This window comes from Schistocerca cancellata, chromosome 4 (genome assembly GCF_023864275.1).
Source record: "Schistocerca cancellata isolate TAMUIC-IGC-003103 chromosome 4, iqSchCanc2.1, whole genome shotgun sequence".
Lineage (NCBI taxonomy): Eukaryota > Metazoa > Arthropoda > Insecta > Orthoptera > Acrididae > Schistocerca > Schistocerca cancellata.
The window spans coordinates 107,618,913-107,636,820 of record NC_064629.1 but is presented as its reverse complement, the minus strand read 5'-3'; positions in this window follow the sequence as shown (position 1 = coordinate 107,636,820).

Below are 17,908 nucleotides of genomic sequence, written 5' to 3'. Positions count from 1 at the left end.
TCTACAAGATGAGTAACTCTTCTATTAGTTCGTGCCTTGAGCCTTTCCTGGGACAACAGTATTACTTTCCGATGCACCATTGCAGGTTTACTGTATCCCTTGGACCTTCAAATCAACGATGAAACACAGAAATTGCATCGATATTGAATACAAAAGGCAAAATGTCGACTTATTTAAAAGAGGAGTAACTCTTCTAAGAGTTCGTGTTTGGGCCTTTCCAGGGACAGCAGTATTAGATTCCGATGCACCATTGCAGGTTTACTGTATCCCTTGGACCTTCAAATCAATGATGAGACAGAAATTGCATCGAAATTGAATACAAAAGGCGAAATGTCGACTTAGTTACAAGAGGAGTAACTCTTCTAATAGTTCGTGCTTTTAGCGTTTCCTGGGACAGCAGTATTACATTCCAATTCACCATTGCAGGTTTACTGTATCCCTTGGACATTCAAATCAACGATGAAACACAGAAATTGCATCGATATTCAATACAATAGGCTAAATGTCGACTTATTTACAAGAGGAGTAACTATTCTAATAGTTCGTGCTTTGAGCCTTTCGTGGGACAGTAGTATTAGATTCCGATGCACCATTGCAGGTTTACTGTATCCCTTGGACCTTCAAATAGACGATGAAACACAGAAATTGCATCGATATTGAATACAAAAGGCCTAATGTCGACTTATTTACAAGAGGAGTAACTCATCTAATAGTTCGTGCTTTGAGCCTTTCGTGTGACAGCAGTATTAGATTCCGATGCACCATTGCAGGTTTACTGTATCCCTTGGACATTCAAATCAACGATGAAACACAGAAATTGCATCGATATTGAATACAAAAGGCAAAATGTCGACTTATTTATAAGAGGAGTAACCCTTCTAATTGTTCGTGCTTTGAACCTTTCCTGGGACAGCAGTATTAGATTCCGAAGCACCATCGCAGGCTTACTGTATCCCTTGGACCTTCAAGTCAACGATGAATCACAGAAATTGGATCGATATTGAATACAAATCGCAAAATGTCGGCTTATCTACAAGATGAGTAACTCTTCTATTAGTTCGTGCCTTGAGCCTTTCCTGGGACAACAGTATTACATTCCGATGCACCATTGCAGGTTTACTGTATCCCTTGGACCTTCAAATCAACGATGAAACACAGAAATTGCATCGATATTGAATACAAAAGGCAAAATGTCGACTTATTTACAAGAGGAGTAACTCTTCTAAGAGTTCGTGTTTGAGCCTTTCCAGGGACAGCAGTATTAGATTCCGATGCACCATTGCAGGTTTACTGTATCCCTTGGACCTTCAAATCAACGATGAGACAGAAATTGCATCGATATTGAATACAAAAGGCGAAATGTCGACTTAGTTACAAGAGGAGTAACTCTTCTAATAGTTCGTGCTTTTAGCGTTTCCTGGGACAGCAGTATTACATTCCAATTCACCATTGCAGGTTTACTGTATCCCTTGGACATTCAAATCAACGATGAAACACAGAAATTGCATCGATATTCAATACAATAGGCTAAATGTCGACTTATTTACAAGAGGAGTAACTCTTCTAATAGTTCGTGCTTTGAGCCTTTCGTGGGACAGCAGTGTTAGATTCCGATGCACCATTGCAGGGTTACTGTATCCCTTGGACCGTCAAATCAACGATGAAACACAGAAATTGCATCGATATTGAATACAAAAGGCAAAATGTCGACTTTTTTACAAGAGGAGTAACTCTTCTAATAGTTCGTGCTTTGAGCCTTTCCTGGGACAGCAGTATTAAATTCCGATGCACCATTGCAGGTTTACTGAATCCCTTTTACGTTCAATTCAACGATGAAACACAGAAATTGCATCGATATTGAATACAAAAGGCAAAATGTCGACTTATTTACAAGTGGAGTAACTATTCTAATAGTTCGTGCTTTGAGCCTTTCGTGGGACAGCAGTATTAGATTCCGATGCACCATTGCAGGTTTACTGTATCTCTTGGACTTTCAAATCAACGATGAAAGACAGAAATTGCATCGATATTGAATACAAAAGGCAAAATGTGGACTTATTTATAAGAGGAGTAACCCTTCTAATTGTTCTTGCTTTGAACCTTTCCTGGGACAGCAGTATTAGATTCCGAAGCACCATCGCAGGCTTACTGTATCCCTTGGACCTTCAAGTCAACGATGAATCACAGAAATTGGATCGATATTGAATACAAAACGCAAAATGTAGGCTTAACTACAAGATGAGTAACTCTTCTATTAGTTCGTGCCTTGAGCCTTTCCTGGGACAACAGTATTACTTTCCGATGCACCATTCCAGGTTTACTGTAACCCTTGGACCTTCAAATCAACGATGAAACACAGAAATTGCATCGATATTGAATACAAAAGGCCTAATGTCGACTAATTTACAAGAGGAGTAACTCATCTAATATTTCGTGCTTTGAGCCTTTCGTGGGACAGCAGTATTAGATTCTGATGCACCATTGCAGGTTTACTGTATCCCTTGGACATTCAAATCAACGATGAAACACAGAAATTGCATTCATATTGAATACAAAAGGCAAAATGTCGACTTATTTATAAGAGGAGTAACCCTTCTAATAGTTCGTGCTTTGAACGTTTCCTGGGACAGCAGTATTAGATTCCGATGCACCATTGCAGGTTTACTGTATCCCTTGGACCTTCAAGTCAACGATGAAACATAGAAATTGGATCGATATTGAATACAAAAGGCAAAATGTCGGCTTATCTACAAGAGGCGTAACTCTTCTATTAATTCGTGCTTTGAGCCTTTCCTGGGACAGCAGTATTACATTCCGATGCACCATTGCAGGTTTACTGTATCCCTTGGACTTTCAAATCAACGATGAAACACAGAAATTGGATCGATATTGAATACAAAAGGCAAAATGTGGACTTATTTATAAGAGGAGTAACCCTTCTAATTGTTCGTGCTTTGAACCTTTCCTGGGACAGCAGTATTAGATTCCGAAGCGACATCGCAGGCTTACTGTATCCCTTGGACCTTCAAGTCAACGATGAATCACAGAAATTGGATCGATATTGAATACAAAACGCAAAATGTCGGCTTATCTACAAGATGAGTAACTCTTCTATTAGTTCGTGCCTTGAGCCTTTCCTGGGACAACAGTATTACTTTCCGATGCACCATTGCAGGTTTACTGTATCCCTTGGACCTTCAAATCAACGATGAAACACAGAAATTGCATCGATATTGAATACAAAAGGCAAAATGTCGACTTATTTAAAAGAGGAGTAACTCTTCTAAGAGTTCGTGTTTGGGCCTTTCCAGGGACAGCAGTATTAGATTCCGATGCACCATTGCAGGTTTACTGTATCCCTTGGACCTTCAAATCAATGATGAGACAGAAATTGCATCGAAATTGAATACAAAAGGCGAAATGTCGACTTAGTTACAAGAGGAGTAACTCTTCTAATAGTTCGTGCTTTTAGCGTTTCCTGGGACAGCAGTATTACATTCCAATTCACCATTGCAGGTTTACTGTATCCCTTGGACATTCAAATCAACGATGAAACACAGAAATTGCATCGATATTCAATACAATAGGCTAAATGTCGACTTATTTACAAGAGGAGTAACTATTCTAATAGTTCGTGCTTTGAGCCTTTCGTGGGACAGTAGTATTAGATTCCGATGCACCATTGCAGGTTTACTGTATCCCTTGGACCTTCAAATAGACGATGAAACACAGAAATTGCATCGATATTGAATACAAAAGGCCTAATGTCGACTTATTTACAAGAGGAGTAACTCATCTAATAGTTCGTGCTTTGAGCCTTTCGTGTGACAGCAGTATTAGATTCCGATGCACCATTGCAGGTTTACTGTATCCCTTGGACATTCAAATCAACGATGAAACACAGAAATTGCATCGATATTGAATACAAAAGGCAAAATGTCGACTTATTTATAAGAGGAGTAACCCTTCTAATTGTTCGTGCTTTGAACCTTTCCTGGGACAGCAGTATTAGATTCCGAAGCACCATCGCAGGCTTACTGTATCCCTTGGACCTTCAAGTCAACGATGAATCACAGAAATTGGATCGATATTGAATACAAATCGCAAAATGTCGGCTTATCTACAAGATGAGTAACTCTTCTATTAGTTCGTGCCTTGAGCCTTTCCTGGGACAACAGTATTACATTCCGATGCACCATTGCAGGTTTACTGTATCCCTTGGACCTTCAAATCAACGATGAAACACAGAAATTGCATCGATATTGAATACAAAAGGCAAAATGTCGACTTATTTACAAGAGGAGTAACTCTTCTAAGAGTTCGTGTTTGAGCCTTTCCAGGGACAGCAGTATTAGATTCCGATGCACCATTGCAGGTTTACTGTATCCCTTGGACCTTCAAATCAACGATGAGACAGAAATTGCATCGATATTGAATACAAAAGGCGAAATGTCGACTTAGTTACAAGAGGAGTAACTCTTCTAATAGTTCGTGCTTTTAGCGTTTCCTGGGACAGCAGTATTACATTCCAATTCACCATTGCAGGTTTACTGTATCCCTTGGACATTCAAATCAACGATGAAACACAGAAATTGCATCGATATTCAATACAATAGGCTAAATGTCGACTTATTTACAAGAGGAGTAACTCTTCTAATAGTTCGTGCTTTGAGCCTTTCGTGGGACAGCAGTGTTAGATTCCGATGCACCATTGCAGGGTTACTGTATCCCTTGGACCGTCAAATCAACGATGAAACACAGAAATTGCATCGATATTGAATACAAAAGGCAAAATGTCGACTTTTTTACAAGAGGAGTAACTCTTCTAATAGTTCGTGCTTTGAGCCTTTCCTGGGACAGCAGTATTAAATTCCGATGCACCATTGCTGGTTTACTGAATCCCTTGGACCTTCAAATCAACGTTGATTTGAAGGTCCAAGGGATACAGTAAACCTGCAATGGTGCATCGGAATCGAATACTGCTGTCCCAGGAAAGGCTCAAATCACGAACTATTAGAAGAGTTACTCCTCTTGTAAATAAGTCGACATTTAGCCTTTTGTATTCAATATCGATGCAATTTCTGTGTTTCATCGTTGATTTGAAGGTCCAATGGATACAGTAAACCTGCAATGGTGCATCGGAATCTAATACTGCTGTCCCAGGAAAGTCTCAAAGCACGAACTATTAGAAGAGTTACTCCTCTTGTAAATAAGTCGACATTTAGCCTTTTGTATTCAATATCGATGCAATTTCTGTGTTTCATCGTTGAATTGAACGTCCAAGGGATACAGTAAACCTGCAATGGTGCATCGGAATCTAATACTGCTGTCCCAGGAAAGGCTAAAACACGAGCTATTAGAAGAGTTACTCCTCTTGTAAATAAGTCGACATTTTGCCTTTTGTATTCAATATCGATGCAATTTCTGTGTTTCATCGTTGATTTGAAGGTCCAAGGGATACAGTAAACCTGCAATGGTGCATCGGAATGTAATACTGCTGTCCCAGGAAAGGCTCAAAGCACGAACAATTATAAGAGTCACTCCTCTTGTAAATAAGTCGACATTTTGCATTTTGTTTTCAATATCGATGCAATTTCTGTGTTTCATCGTTGATTTGAAGGTCCAAGGGGTACAGTAAACCTGCAATGGTGCATCGCAATCTAATACTGCTGTCCCAGGAAAGGCAAAAACCACGAACTATTATAAGGTTTACTCCTCTTGTAAATAAGTCGACATTTTCCTTTTGTATTCAATATCGATGCAATTTCAGTGTTTCATAGTTGTTTTGAAGGTCCAAGGGATACAGTAAACGTGCTCTAGTGCATCGGAATGTAATACTGCTGTCCCAGGAAAGGCTCAAAGCACGAACTATTAGAAGAGTTACTCCTCTTATAAATAAGTTGACATTTTGCATTTTGTATTCAAGATCGATGCAATTTCTATGTTTCATCGTTGATTTGAAGGTACAAGTGATACACTAAACCTGCAATGGTGCATCGGATTCTAATACTGCTGTCCCAGGAAAGGCTCAAAGCAGTAACTGTTAGATGAGTTACTCCTCTTATAAATAAGTCGACGTTTTGCCTTTTGTATTCAATATCGATGCAATATCTGTGTTTCATCGTTGATTTGAAGGTCCAAGGGATACTGTAAACCTGCAATGGTAAATCGCAATCTAATACTGCTGTCCCAGGAAAGGCTCAAAGCACGAACTATTAGAAGAGTTAACCTCTTGTAAATAAGTCGACATTTTGCCTTTTGTATTCAATATCGATGTAATTTCTGTGTTTCATCGTTGATTTGAAGGTCCAAGGGATACAGTAAACATGCAATGGTGCATTGGAATCTAATACTGCTGTCCCAGGAAAGGCCCAAAGCACGAAGTACTATAAGAGGTACTCCTCTTGTATATAAGTCGACATTTTGCCTTTTGTATTCAATATCGATGCAATTTCTGTGTTTCATCGTTGATTTGAAGGTCCAAGGGATTCAGTAAACCAGCAATGGTGCATCGGAATTTAATACTGCTGTCCCAGGAAAGCCTCAAAGCACGAACTATTAGAAGAGTTACTCCTCTTGTAAAAAAGTCGACATTTTGCCTTTTGTATTCAATATCGATGCAATTTCTGTGTTTCATCGTTGATTTGACGGTCCAAGGGATACAGTAACCCTGCAATGGTGCATCGGAATCTAATACTGCTGTCCCACGAAAGGCTCAAAGCACGAACTATTAGAAGAGTTACTCCTCTTGTAAATAAGTCGACATTTAGCCTATTGTATTGAATATCGATGCAATTTCTGTGTTTCATCGTTGATTTGAATGTCCAAGGGATACAGTAAACCTGCAATGGTGAATTGGAATGTAATACTGCTGTCCCAGGAAACGCTAAAAGCACGAACTATTAGAAGAGTTACTCCTCTTGTAACTAAGTCGACATTTCGCCTTTTGTATTCAATATCGATGCAATTTCTGTCTCATCGTTGATTTGAAGGTCCAAGGGATACAGTAAACCTGCAATGGTGCATCGGAATCTAATACTGCTGTCCCTGGAAAGGCTCAAACACGAACTCTTAGAAGAGTTACTCCTCTTGTAAATAAGTCGACATTTTGCCTTTTGTATTCAATATCGATGCAATTTCTGTGTTTCATCGTTGATTTGAAGGTCCAAGGGATACAGTAAACCTGCAATGGTGCATCGGAATGTAATACTGTTGTCCCAGGAAAGGCTCAAGGCACGAACTAATAGAAGAGTTACTCATCTTGTAGATAAGCCGACATTTTGCGATTTGTATTCAATATCGATCCAATTTCTGTGATTCATCGTTGACTTGAAGGTCCAAGGGATACAGTAAGCCTGCGATGGTGCTTCGGAATCTAATACTGCTGTCCCAGGAAAGGCTCAAAGCACGAACTATTAGAAGAGTTACTCCTCTTGTAAATAAGTCGACATTTTGCCTTTTGTATTCAATATCGATGCAATTTCTGTGTTTCATCGTTGATTTGAAGGTCCAAGGGATACAGTAAACCTGCAATGGTGCATTGGAATCTAATACTGCTGTCCCAGGAAAGGCTCAAAGCACGAAGTACTATAAGAAGTACTCCTCTTGTATATAAGTCGACATTTTGCCTTTTGTATTCAATATCGATGCAATTTCTGTGTTTCATCGTTGATTTGAAGGTCCAAGGGATTCAGTAAACCAGCAATGGTGCATCGGAATTTAATACTGCTGTCCCAGGAAAGGCTCAAAGCACGAACTATTAGAAGAGTTACTCCTCTTGTAAAAAAGTCGACATTTTGCCTTTTGTATTCAATATCGATGCAATTTCTGTGTTTCATCGTTGATTTGACGGTCCAAGGGATACAGTAACCCTGCAATGGTGCATCGGAATCTAACACTGCTGTCCCACGAAAGGCTCAAAGCACGAACTATTAGAAGAGTTACTCCTCTTGTAAATAAGTCGACATTTAGCCTATTGTATTGAATATCGATGCAATTTCTGTGTTTCATCGTTGATTTGAATGTCCAAGGGATACAGTAAACCTGCAATGGTGAATTGGAATGTAATACTGCTGTCCCAGGAAACGCTAAAAGCACGAACTATTAGAAGAGTTACTCCTCTTGTAACTAAGTCGACATTTCGCCTTTTGTATTCAATATCGATGCAATTTCTGTCTCATCGTTGATTTGAAGGTCCAAGGGATACAGTAAACCTGCAATGGTGCATCGGAATCTAATACTGCTGTCCCTGGAAAGGCTCAAACACGAACTCTTAGAAGAGTTACTCCTCTTGTAAATAAGTCGACATTTTGCCTTTTGTATTCAATATCGATGCAATTTCTGTGTTTCATCGTTGATTTGAAGGTCCAAGGGATACAGTAAACCTGCAATGGTGCATCGGAATGTAATACTGTTGTCCCAGGAAAGGCTCAAGGCACGAACTAATAGAAGAGTTACTCATCTTGTAGATAAGCCGACATTTTGCGATTTGTATTCAATATCGATCCAATTTCTGTGATTCATCGTTGACTTGAAGGTCCAAGGGATACAGTAAGCCTGCGATGGTGCTTCGGAATCTAATACTGCTGTCCCAGGAAAGGTTCAAAGCACGAACAATTAGAAGGGTTACTCCTCTTATAAATAAGTCGACATTTTGCCTTTTGTATTCAATATCGATGCAATTTCTGTGTTTCATCGTTGATTTGAATGTCCAAGGGATACAGTAAACCTGCAATGGTGCATCGGAATCTAATACTGCTGTCACACGAAAGGCTCAAAGCACGAACTATTAGATGAGTTACTCCTCTTGTAAATAAGTCGACATTAGGCCTTTTGTATTCAATATCGATGCAATTTCTGTGTTTCATCGTCTATTTGAAGGTCCAAGGGATACAGTAAACCTGCAATGGTGCATCGGAATCTAATACTACTGTCCCACGAAAGGCTCAAAGCACGAACTATTAGAAGAGTTACTCCTCTTGTAAATAAGTCGACATTTAGCCTATTGTATTGAATATCGATGCAATTTCTGTGTTTCATCGTTGATTTGAATGTCCAAGGGATACAGTAAACCTGCAATGGTGAATTGGAATGTAATACTGCTGTCCCAGGAAACGCTAAAAGCACGAACTATTAGAAGAGTTACTCCTCTTGTAACTAAGTCGACATTTCGCCTTTTGTATTCAATTTCGATGCAATTTCTGTCTCATCATTGATTTGAAGGTCCAAGGGATACAGTAAACCTGCAATGGTGCATCGGAATCTAATACTGCTGTCCCTGGAAAGGCCCAAACACGAACTCTTAGAAGAGTTACTCCTCTTTTAAATAAGTCGACATTTTGCCTTTTGTATTCAATATCGATGCAATTTCTGTGTTTCATCGTTGATTTGAAGGTCCAAGGGATACAGTAAACCTGCAATGGTGCATCGGAAAGTAATACTGTTGTCAAAGGAAAGGCTCAAGGCACGAACTAATAGATGAGTTACTCATCTTGCAGATAAGCCGACATTTTGCGTTTTGTATTCAATATCGATCCAATTTCTGTGATTCATCGTTGACTTGAAGGTCCAAGGGATACAGTAAGCCTGCGATGGTGCTTCGGAATCTAATACTGCTGTCCCAGGAAAGGTTCAAAGCACGAACAATTAGAAGGGTTACTCCTCTTATAAATAAGTCCACATTTTGCCTTTTGTATTCAATATCGATCCAATTTCTGTGTTTCATCGTTGATTTGAAAGTCCAAGGGATACAGTAAACCTGCAATGGTGCATCGGAATGTAATACTGCTGTCCCAGGAAAGGCTCAAAGCACGAATTAATAGAAGAGTTACGCCTCTTGTAGATAAGCCGACATTTTGCCTTTTGTATTCAATATCGATCCAATTTCTATGTTTCATCGTTGACTTGAAGGTCCAAGGGATACAGTAAACCTGCAATGGTGCATCGGAATCTAATACTGCTGTCTCAGGAAACGTTCAAAGCACGAACTATTAGAAGGGTTACTCCTCTTATAAATAAGTCGACATTTTGCCTTTTGTATTCAATATGAATGCAATTTCTGTGTTTCATCGTTGATTTGAATGTCCAAGGGATACAGTAAACCTGCAATGGTGCATCAGAATCTAATACTGCTGTCCCACGAAAGGCTCAAAGCACGAAATATTAGATGAGTTACTCCTCTTGTAAATTAGTCGACATTAGGCCTTTTGTATTCAATATCGATGCAATTTCTGTGTTTCATCGTTGATTTGAAGGTCCAAGGGTTACAGTAAACCTGGAATGGTGCATCGGAAAGTAATACTGTTGTCCCAGGAAAGGCTCAAGGCACGAACTAATAGAAGAGTTACTCATCTTGTAGTTAAGCCTACATTTTGCGTTTTGTATTCAATATCGATCCAATTTCTGTGATTCATCGTTGACTTGAAGGTCCAAGGGATACAGTAAGCCTGCGATGGTGCTTCGGAATCTAATACTGCTGTCCCAGGAAAGGTTCAAAGCACGAACAATTAGAAGGGTTACTCCTCTTATAAATAAGTCCACATTTTGCCTTTTGTATTCAATATCGATGCAATTTCTGTCTTTCATCGTTGATTTGAAAGTCCAAGAGATACAGTAAACCTGCAATGGTGCATCGGAATCTAATACTGCTGTCCCACGAAAGGCTCAAAGCACGAACTATTAGAATAGTTACTCCACTTGTAAATAAGTCGACATTTTGCCTTTTGTATTCAATATCGATGCAATTTCTGTGTTTCATCGTTGAATTGAACGTAAAAGGGATTCAGTAAACCTGCAATGGTGCATCGGAATTTAATACTGCTGTCCTAGGAATGGCTCAAAGCACGAACTATTAGAAGAGTTACTCCTCTTGTAAAAAAGTCGACAATTCGCCTTTTGTTTTCAATATCGATGCAATTTCTGTGTTTCATCGTTGATTTGAAGGTCCAAGGGATACAGTAAACCTGCAATGGTGCATCGGAATCTAATACTGCTGTCCCACGAAAGGCTCAAAGCACGAACTATTAGAAGAGTTACTCCTCTTGTAAATAAGTCGACATTTAGCCTATTGTATTGAATATCGATGCAATTTCTGTGTTTCATCGTCGATTTGAATGTCCAAGGGATACAGTAAACCTGCAATGGCGAATTGGAATGTAATACTGCTGTCCCAGGAAACGCTAAAAGCACGAACTATTAGAAGAGTTACTCCTCTTGTAACTAAGTGGACATTTCGCCTTTTGTATTCAATATCGATGCAATTTCTGTCTCATCGTTGATTTGAAGGTCCAAGGGATACAGTAAACCTGCAATGGTGCATCGGAATCTAATACTGCTGTCCCTGGAAAGGCTCAAACACGAACTTTTAGAAGAGTTACTCCTCTTGTAAATAAGTCGACATTTTGCCTTTTGTATTCAATATCGATGCAATTTCTGTGTTTCATCGTTGATTTGAAGGTCCAAGGGATACAGTAAACCTGCAATGGTGCATCGGAATGTAATACTGTTGTCCCAGGAAAGGCTCAAGGCACGAACTAATAGAAGAGTTACTCATCTTGTAGATAAGCCGACATTTTGCGTTTTGTATTCAATATCGATCCAATTTCTGTGATTCATCGTTGACTTGAAGGTACAAGGGATACAGTAAGCCTGCGATGGTGCTTCGGAATCTAATACTGCTGTCCCAGGAAAGGTTCAAAGCACGAACAATTAGAAGGGTTACTCCTCTTATAAATAAGTCCACATTTTGCCTTTTGTATTCAATATCGATGCAATATCTGTGTTTCATCGTTGATTTGAAAGTCCAAGGGATACAGTAAACCTGCAATGGTGCATCGGAATCTAATACTGCTGTCCCAGGAAACGTTCAAAGCACGAACTATTAGAAGGGTTACTCCTCTTATAAATAAGTCGACATTTTGCCTTTTGTATTCAATATCGATGCAATTTCTGTGTTTCATCGTTGATTTGAATGTCCAAGGGATACAGTAAACCTGCAATGGTGCATCGGAATCTAATACTGCTGTCCCACGAAAGGCTCAAAGCACGAACTAATAGATGAGTTACTCCTCTTGTAAATAAGTCGACATTAGGCCTTTTGTATTCAATATCGATGCAATTTCTGTGTTTCATCGTTGATTTGAAGGTCCAAGGGATACAGTATACCTGCAATGGTGCATCGGAAAGTAATACTGTTGTCCCAGGAAAGGCTCAAGGCACGAACTAATAGAAGAACTACTCATCTTGTAGATAAGCCGACATTTTGCGTTTTGTATTCAATATCAATCCAATTTCTGTGATTCATCGTTGACTCGAAGGTCCAAGAGATACAGTAAGCCTGCGATGGTGCTTCGGAATCTAATACTGCTGTCCCAGGAAAGGTTCATAGCACGAACAATTAGAAGGGTTACTCCTCTTATAAATAAGTCCACATTTTGCCTTTTGTATTCAATATCGATGCAATTTCTGTGTTTCATCTTTGATTTGAATGTCCAAGGGATACAGTAAACCTGCAATGGTGCATCGGAATCTAATACTGCTGTCCCACGAAAGGCTCAAAGCACGAACTATTAGATGAGTTACTCCTCTTGTAAATAAGTCGACATTAGGCCTTTTGTATTCAATATCGATGCAATTTCTGTGTTTCATCGTTGATTTGAATGTCCAAGGGATACAGTAAACCTGCAATGGTGCATCGGAATCTAATACTGCTGTCCCAGGAGACGTTCAAAGCACGAACTATTAGAAGGGTTACTCCTCTTATAAATAAGTCGACATTTTGCCTTTTGTATTCAATATCGATGCAATTTCTGTGTTTCATCGTTGATTTGAATGTCCAAGGGATACAGTAAACCTGCAATGGTGCATCGGAATCTAATACTGCTGTCCCACGAAAGGCTCAAAGCACGAACTATTAGATGAGTTACTCCTCTTGTAAATAAGCCGACATTAGGCCTTTTGTATTCAATATCGATGCAATTTCTGTGTTTCATCGTTGATTTGAAGGTCCAAGGGATACAGTAAACCTGCAATGGTGCATCGGAATCTAATACTGCTGTCCCACGAAACGCTCAAAGCACGAACTATTAGAAGAGTTACTCCTCTTGTAAATAAGTCGACATTTAGCCTATTGTATTGAATATCGATGCAATTTCTGTGTTTCATCGTTGATTTGAATGTCCAAGGGATACAGTAAACCTGCAATGGTGAATTGGAATGTAATACTGCTGTCCCAGGAAACGCTAAAAGCACGAACTATTAGAAGAGTTACTCCTCTTGTAACTAAGTCGACATTTCGCCTTTTGTATTCAATATCGATGCAATTTCTGTGTTTCATCGTTGATTTGAAGGTCCAAGGGATACAGTAAACCTGCAATGGTGCATCGGAATCTAATACTGCTGTCCCTGGAAAGGCCCATATACGAACTCTTAGAAGAGTTACTCCTCTTGTAAATAAGTCGACATTTTGCCTTTTGTATTCAATATCGATGCAATTTCTGTGTTTCATCGTTGATTTGAAGGTCCAAGGGATACAGTAAACCTGCAATGGTGCATCGGAAAGTAATACTGTTGTCCCATTAAATGCTCAAGGCACGAACTTATAGAAGAGTTACTCATCTTGTAGATAAGGCAACATTTTGCGTTTTGTATTCAATATCGATCCAATTTCTGTGATTCATCGTTGACTTGAAGGTCCAAGGGATACAGTAAGCCTGCGATGGTGCTTCGGAATCTAATACTGCTGTCCCAGGAAAGGTTCAAAGCACGAACAATTAGAACGGTTACTCTTCTTATAAATAAGTCCACATTTTGCCTTTTGTATTCAATATCGATGCAATTTCTGTGTTTCATCGTTGATTTGAAAGTCCAAGGGATACAGTAAACCTGCAATGGTGCATCGGAATCTAATACTGCTGTCCCAGGAAACGTTCAAAGCACGAACTATTAGAAGGGTTACTCCTCTTATAAATAAGACGACATTTTGCCTTTTGTATTCAATATCGATGCAATTACTGTGTTTCATCGTTGATTTGAATGTCCAAGGGATACAGTAAACCTGCAATGGTGCATCGGAATCTAATACTGCTGTCCCACGAAAGGCTCAAAGCACGAACTATAAGATGAGTTACTCCTCTTGTAAATAAGTCGACATTAGGCCTTTTGTATTCAATATCGATGCAATTTCTGTGTTTCATCGTTGATTTGAAGGTCCAAGGGATACAGTAAACCTGCAATGGTGCATCGGAATCTAATACTGCTGTCCCACGAAAGGCTCAAAGCACGAACTATTAGAAGAGTTACTCCTCTTGTAAATAAGTCGACATTTAGCCTATTGTATTGAATATCGATGCAATTTCTGTGTTTCATCGTTGATTTGAATGTCCAAGGGATACAGTAAACCTGCAATGGTGAATTGGGATGTAATACTGCTGTCCCAGGAAACGCTAAAAGCACGAACTATTAGAAGAGTTACTCCTTTTGTAACTAAGTCGACATTTCGCCTTTTGTATTCAATATCGATGCAATTTCTGTCTCATCATTGATTTGAAGGTCCAAGGGATACAGTAAACCTGCAATGGTGCATCGGAATCTAATACTGCTGTCCCTGGAAAGGCCCAAACACGAACTCTTAGAAGAGTTACTCCTCTTGTAAATAAGTCGACATTTTGCCTTTTGTATTCAATATCGATGCAATTTCTGTGTTTCATCGTTGATTTGAAGGTCCAAGGGATACAGTAAGCCTGCGATGGTGCTTCGGAATCTAATACTGCTGTCCCAGGAAAGGTTCAAAGCACGAACAATTAGAAGGGTTACTCCTCTTATAAATAAGTCGACATTTAGCCTTTTGTATTCCATATCGATGCAATTTCTGTGTTTCATCGTTGATTTGAATGTCCAAGGGATACAGTAAACCTGCAATGGTGCATCAGAATCTAATACTGCTGTCCCACGAAAGGCTCAAAGCACGAACTATTAGATGAGTTACTCCTCTTGTAAATAAGTCGACATTTAGCCTATTGTATTGAATATCGATGCAATTTCTGTGTTTCATCGTTGAATTGAATGTCCAAGGGATACAGTAAACCTGCAATGGTGAATTGGAATGTAATACTGCTGTCCCAGGAAACGCTAAAATCACGAACTATTAGAAGAGTTACTCCTCTTGTAACTAAGTCGACATTTTGCCTTTTGTATTCAATATCGTTGCTATTTCTGTTTCATCGTTGATTTGAAGGTCCAAGGGATACAGTAAACCTTCAATGGTGCATCGGAATCTAATACTGCTGTCCCTGGAAAGGCTCAAACACGAACTCATAGTAAAGTTACTCCTCTTGTAAATAAGTCGACATTTTGCCTTTTGTATTCAATATCGATGCAATTTCTGTGTTTCATCGTTGATTTGAAGGTCCATGGGATACAGTAAACCTGCAATGGTGCATAGGAATGTAATACTGCTGTCTCAGGAAAGGCTCAAAGCACGAACTAATAGAAGAGTTACTCCTCTTGTAAATAAGTCGACATTTTGCCTTTTGTATTCAATATCGAAGCAATTTCTGTGTTTCATCGTTGATTTGAAGGTCCAAGGGATACAGTAAACCTGCAATGGTGCATCGGAATCTAATACTGCTGTCCCAGGAAAGGCTTAAAGCACGAACTGTTATAAGAGTTACTCCTCTTGTAAATTAGTCGACATTTTGCCTTTTGGATTCATTATCGATGCAATTTCTGTGTTTCATCATTGATTTGAAGGTCCAAGGGATACAGTAAACCTGCAATGGTGCATCGGAATCTAATACTGCTGTCCCTGGAAAGGCTCAAACACGAACTCTTAGAAGAGTTACTCCACTTGTAAATAAGTCGATATTTTGCCTTTTGTATTCAATATCGATGCTATTTCTGTGTTTCATCGTTGATTTGAAGGTCCAAGGGATACAGTAAATCTGCAATGGTGCATCGGAATGTAATACTGTTGTCCCAGGAAAGGCTCAAATCACGAACTAATAGAAGCGTTACTCCTCTTGTAGATAAGCCGACATTTTGCCTTTTGTATTCAATATCGATCCAATTTCTGTGTTTCATCGTTTACTTGAAGGTCCAAGGGATACAGTAAACCTGCAATGGTGCTTCGGAATCTAATACTGCTGTCCCAGGAAAGGTTCAAATCACGAACAATTAGAAGGGTTACTCCTCATATAAATAAGTCGACATTTTGCCTTTTGTATTCAATATCGATGCAATTTCTATGTTTCAACGTTGGTTTGAAGGTCCAAGGGATACAGTAAACCTGCAATGGTGCATCGGAATCTAATACTGTTGTCTCAGGAAAGGCTAAAAGCAAGAACTATTAGAAGAAATACTCCTCTTGTAAGTAAGTCGACATTTTGCTATTTGTATTCAATATCGATGCAATTTCTGTGTTTCATAGTTGATTTGAAGGTCCAAGGGATACAGTAAACCTGCAATGGTGCATCGGAATCTAATACTGCTGTCCCACGAAAGGCTCAAAGCACGAACTATTAGAAGAGTTACTCCTCTTGTAACTAAGTCGACATTTTGCGTTTTGTATTCAATATCGATGCAATTTCTGTCTCATCGTTGATTTGAAGGTCCAAGGGATACAGTAAACCTGCAATGGTGCATCGGAATCTAATACTGCTGTCCCTGGAAAGTCTTAAACATGAACTCATAGAAGAGTTACTCCTCTTGTAAATAAGTCGACATTTTGCCTTTTTTATTCAATATCGATGCAATTTCTGTGTTTCATCGTTGATTTGATGGTCCAAGGGGTACAGTAAACCACCAATGGTGAATCGGAATCAAATACTGCTGTCCCAGGAAAGGCTCAAAGCACGAACTATTAGAAGAGTTACTCCTCTTGTAAATAAGTCTACATTTTGCCATTTGTATTCAATGTCGATGCAATTTCTGTGTTTCAACGTTGATTTGGAGGTCCTAGGGATACAGTAAACCTGCAATTGTGCATCGGAATGTAATACTGCTGTCCCTGGAAAGGCTCAAAGCACGAACTATTAGAAGAGTTACTCCTCTTGTAAATAAGTCGACATTTTGCCTTTTGTATTCTGTATCGATGCAATTTCTGTGTTTCATCGTTGATTTGAAGGTCCAAGGAAACAGTAAACCTGCAATGGTGCATCGGAATCTAATACTGCTGTCCCACGAAAGGCTCAAAGCACGAACTATTAGAAGAGTTACTCCTCTTGTAAATAAGTCGACATTTTGCCTTTTGTATTCAATATCGATGCAATTTCTGTGTTTCATCGTTGATTTGAAGGTCCAAGGAATACAGTAAACCTACAATGGTGCAACGGAATCTAATACTGCAGTCCCACGAAAGGCTCAAAGCACGAACTATTAGAAGAGTTACTCCTCTTGTAAATAAGTCGATATTTAGCTTTTTGTATTCAATATCGATGCAATTTGTGTCTCATCGTTGATTTGAAGGTCCAAGGGATACAGTAAACCTGCAATGGTGCATCGGAATCTAATACTGCTGTCCCTGGAACGGCTCAAACACGTACTCTTAGAAGAGTTACTCCTCTTGTAAATAGGTCGACATTTTTCCTTTTGTATTCAATATCGATGCAATTTCTGTGTTTCATCGTTGATTTGAAGGTCCAAGGGATACAGTAAACCTGCAATGGTGCATCGGAAAGTAATACTGCTGTCCCAGGAAAGGCTCAAAGCACGAACTAATAGAAGAGTTACTTCTCTTGTAGATAAGCCGACATTTTGCCTTTTGTATTCAATATCGATCCAATTTCTGTGTTTCATCGTTGACTTGAAGGTCCAAGGGATACAGTAAACCTGCAATGGTGCTTCGGAATCTAATACTGCTGTCCCAGGAAAGGTTACAATCACGAACAATTAGAAGGGTTACTCCTCTTATAAA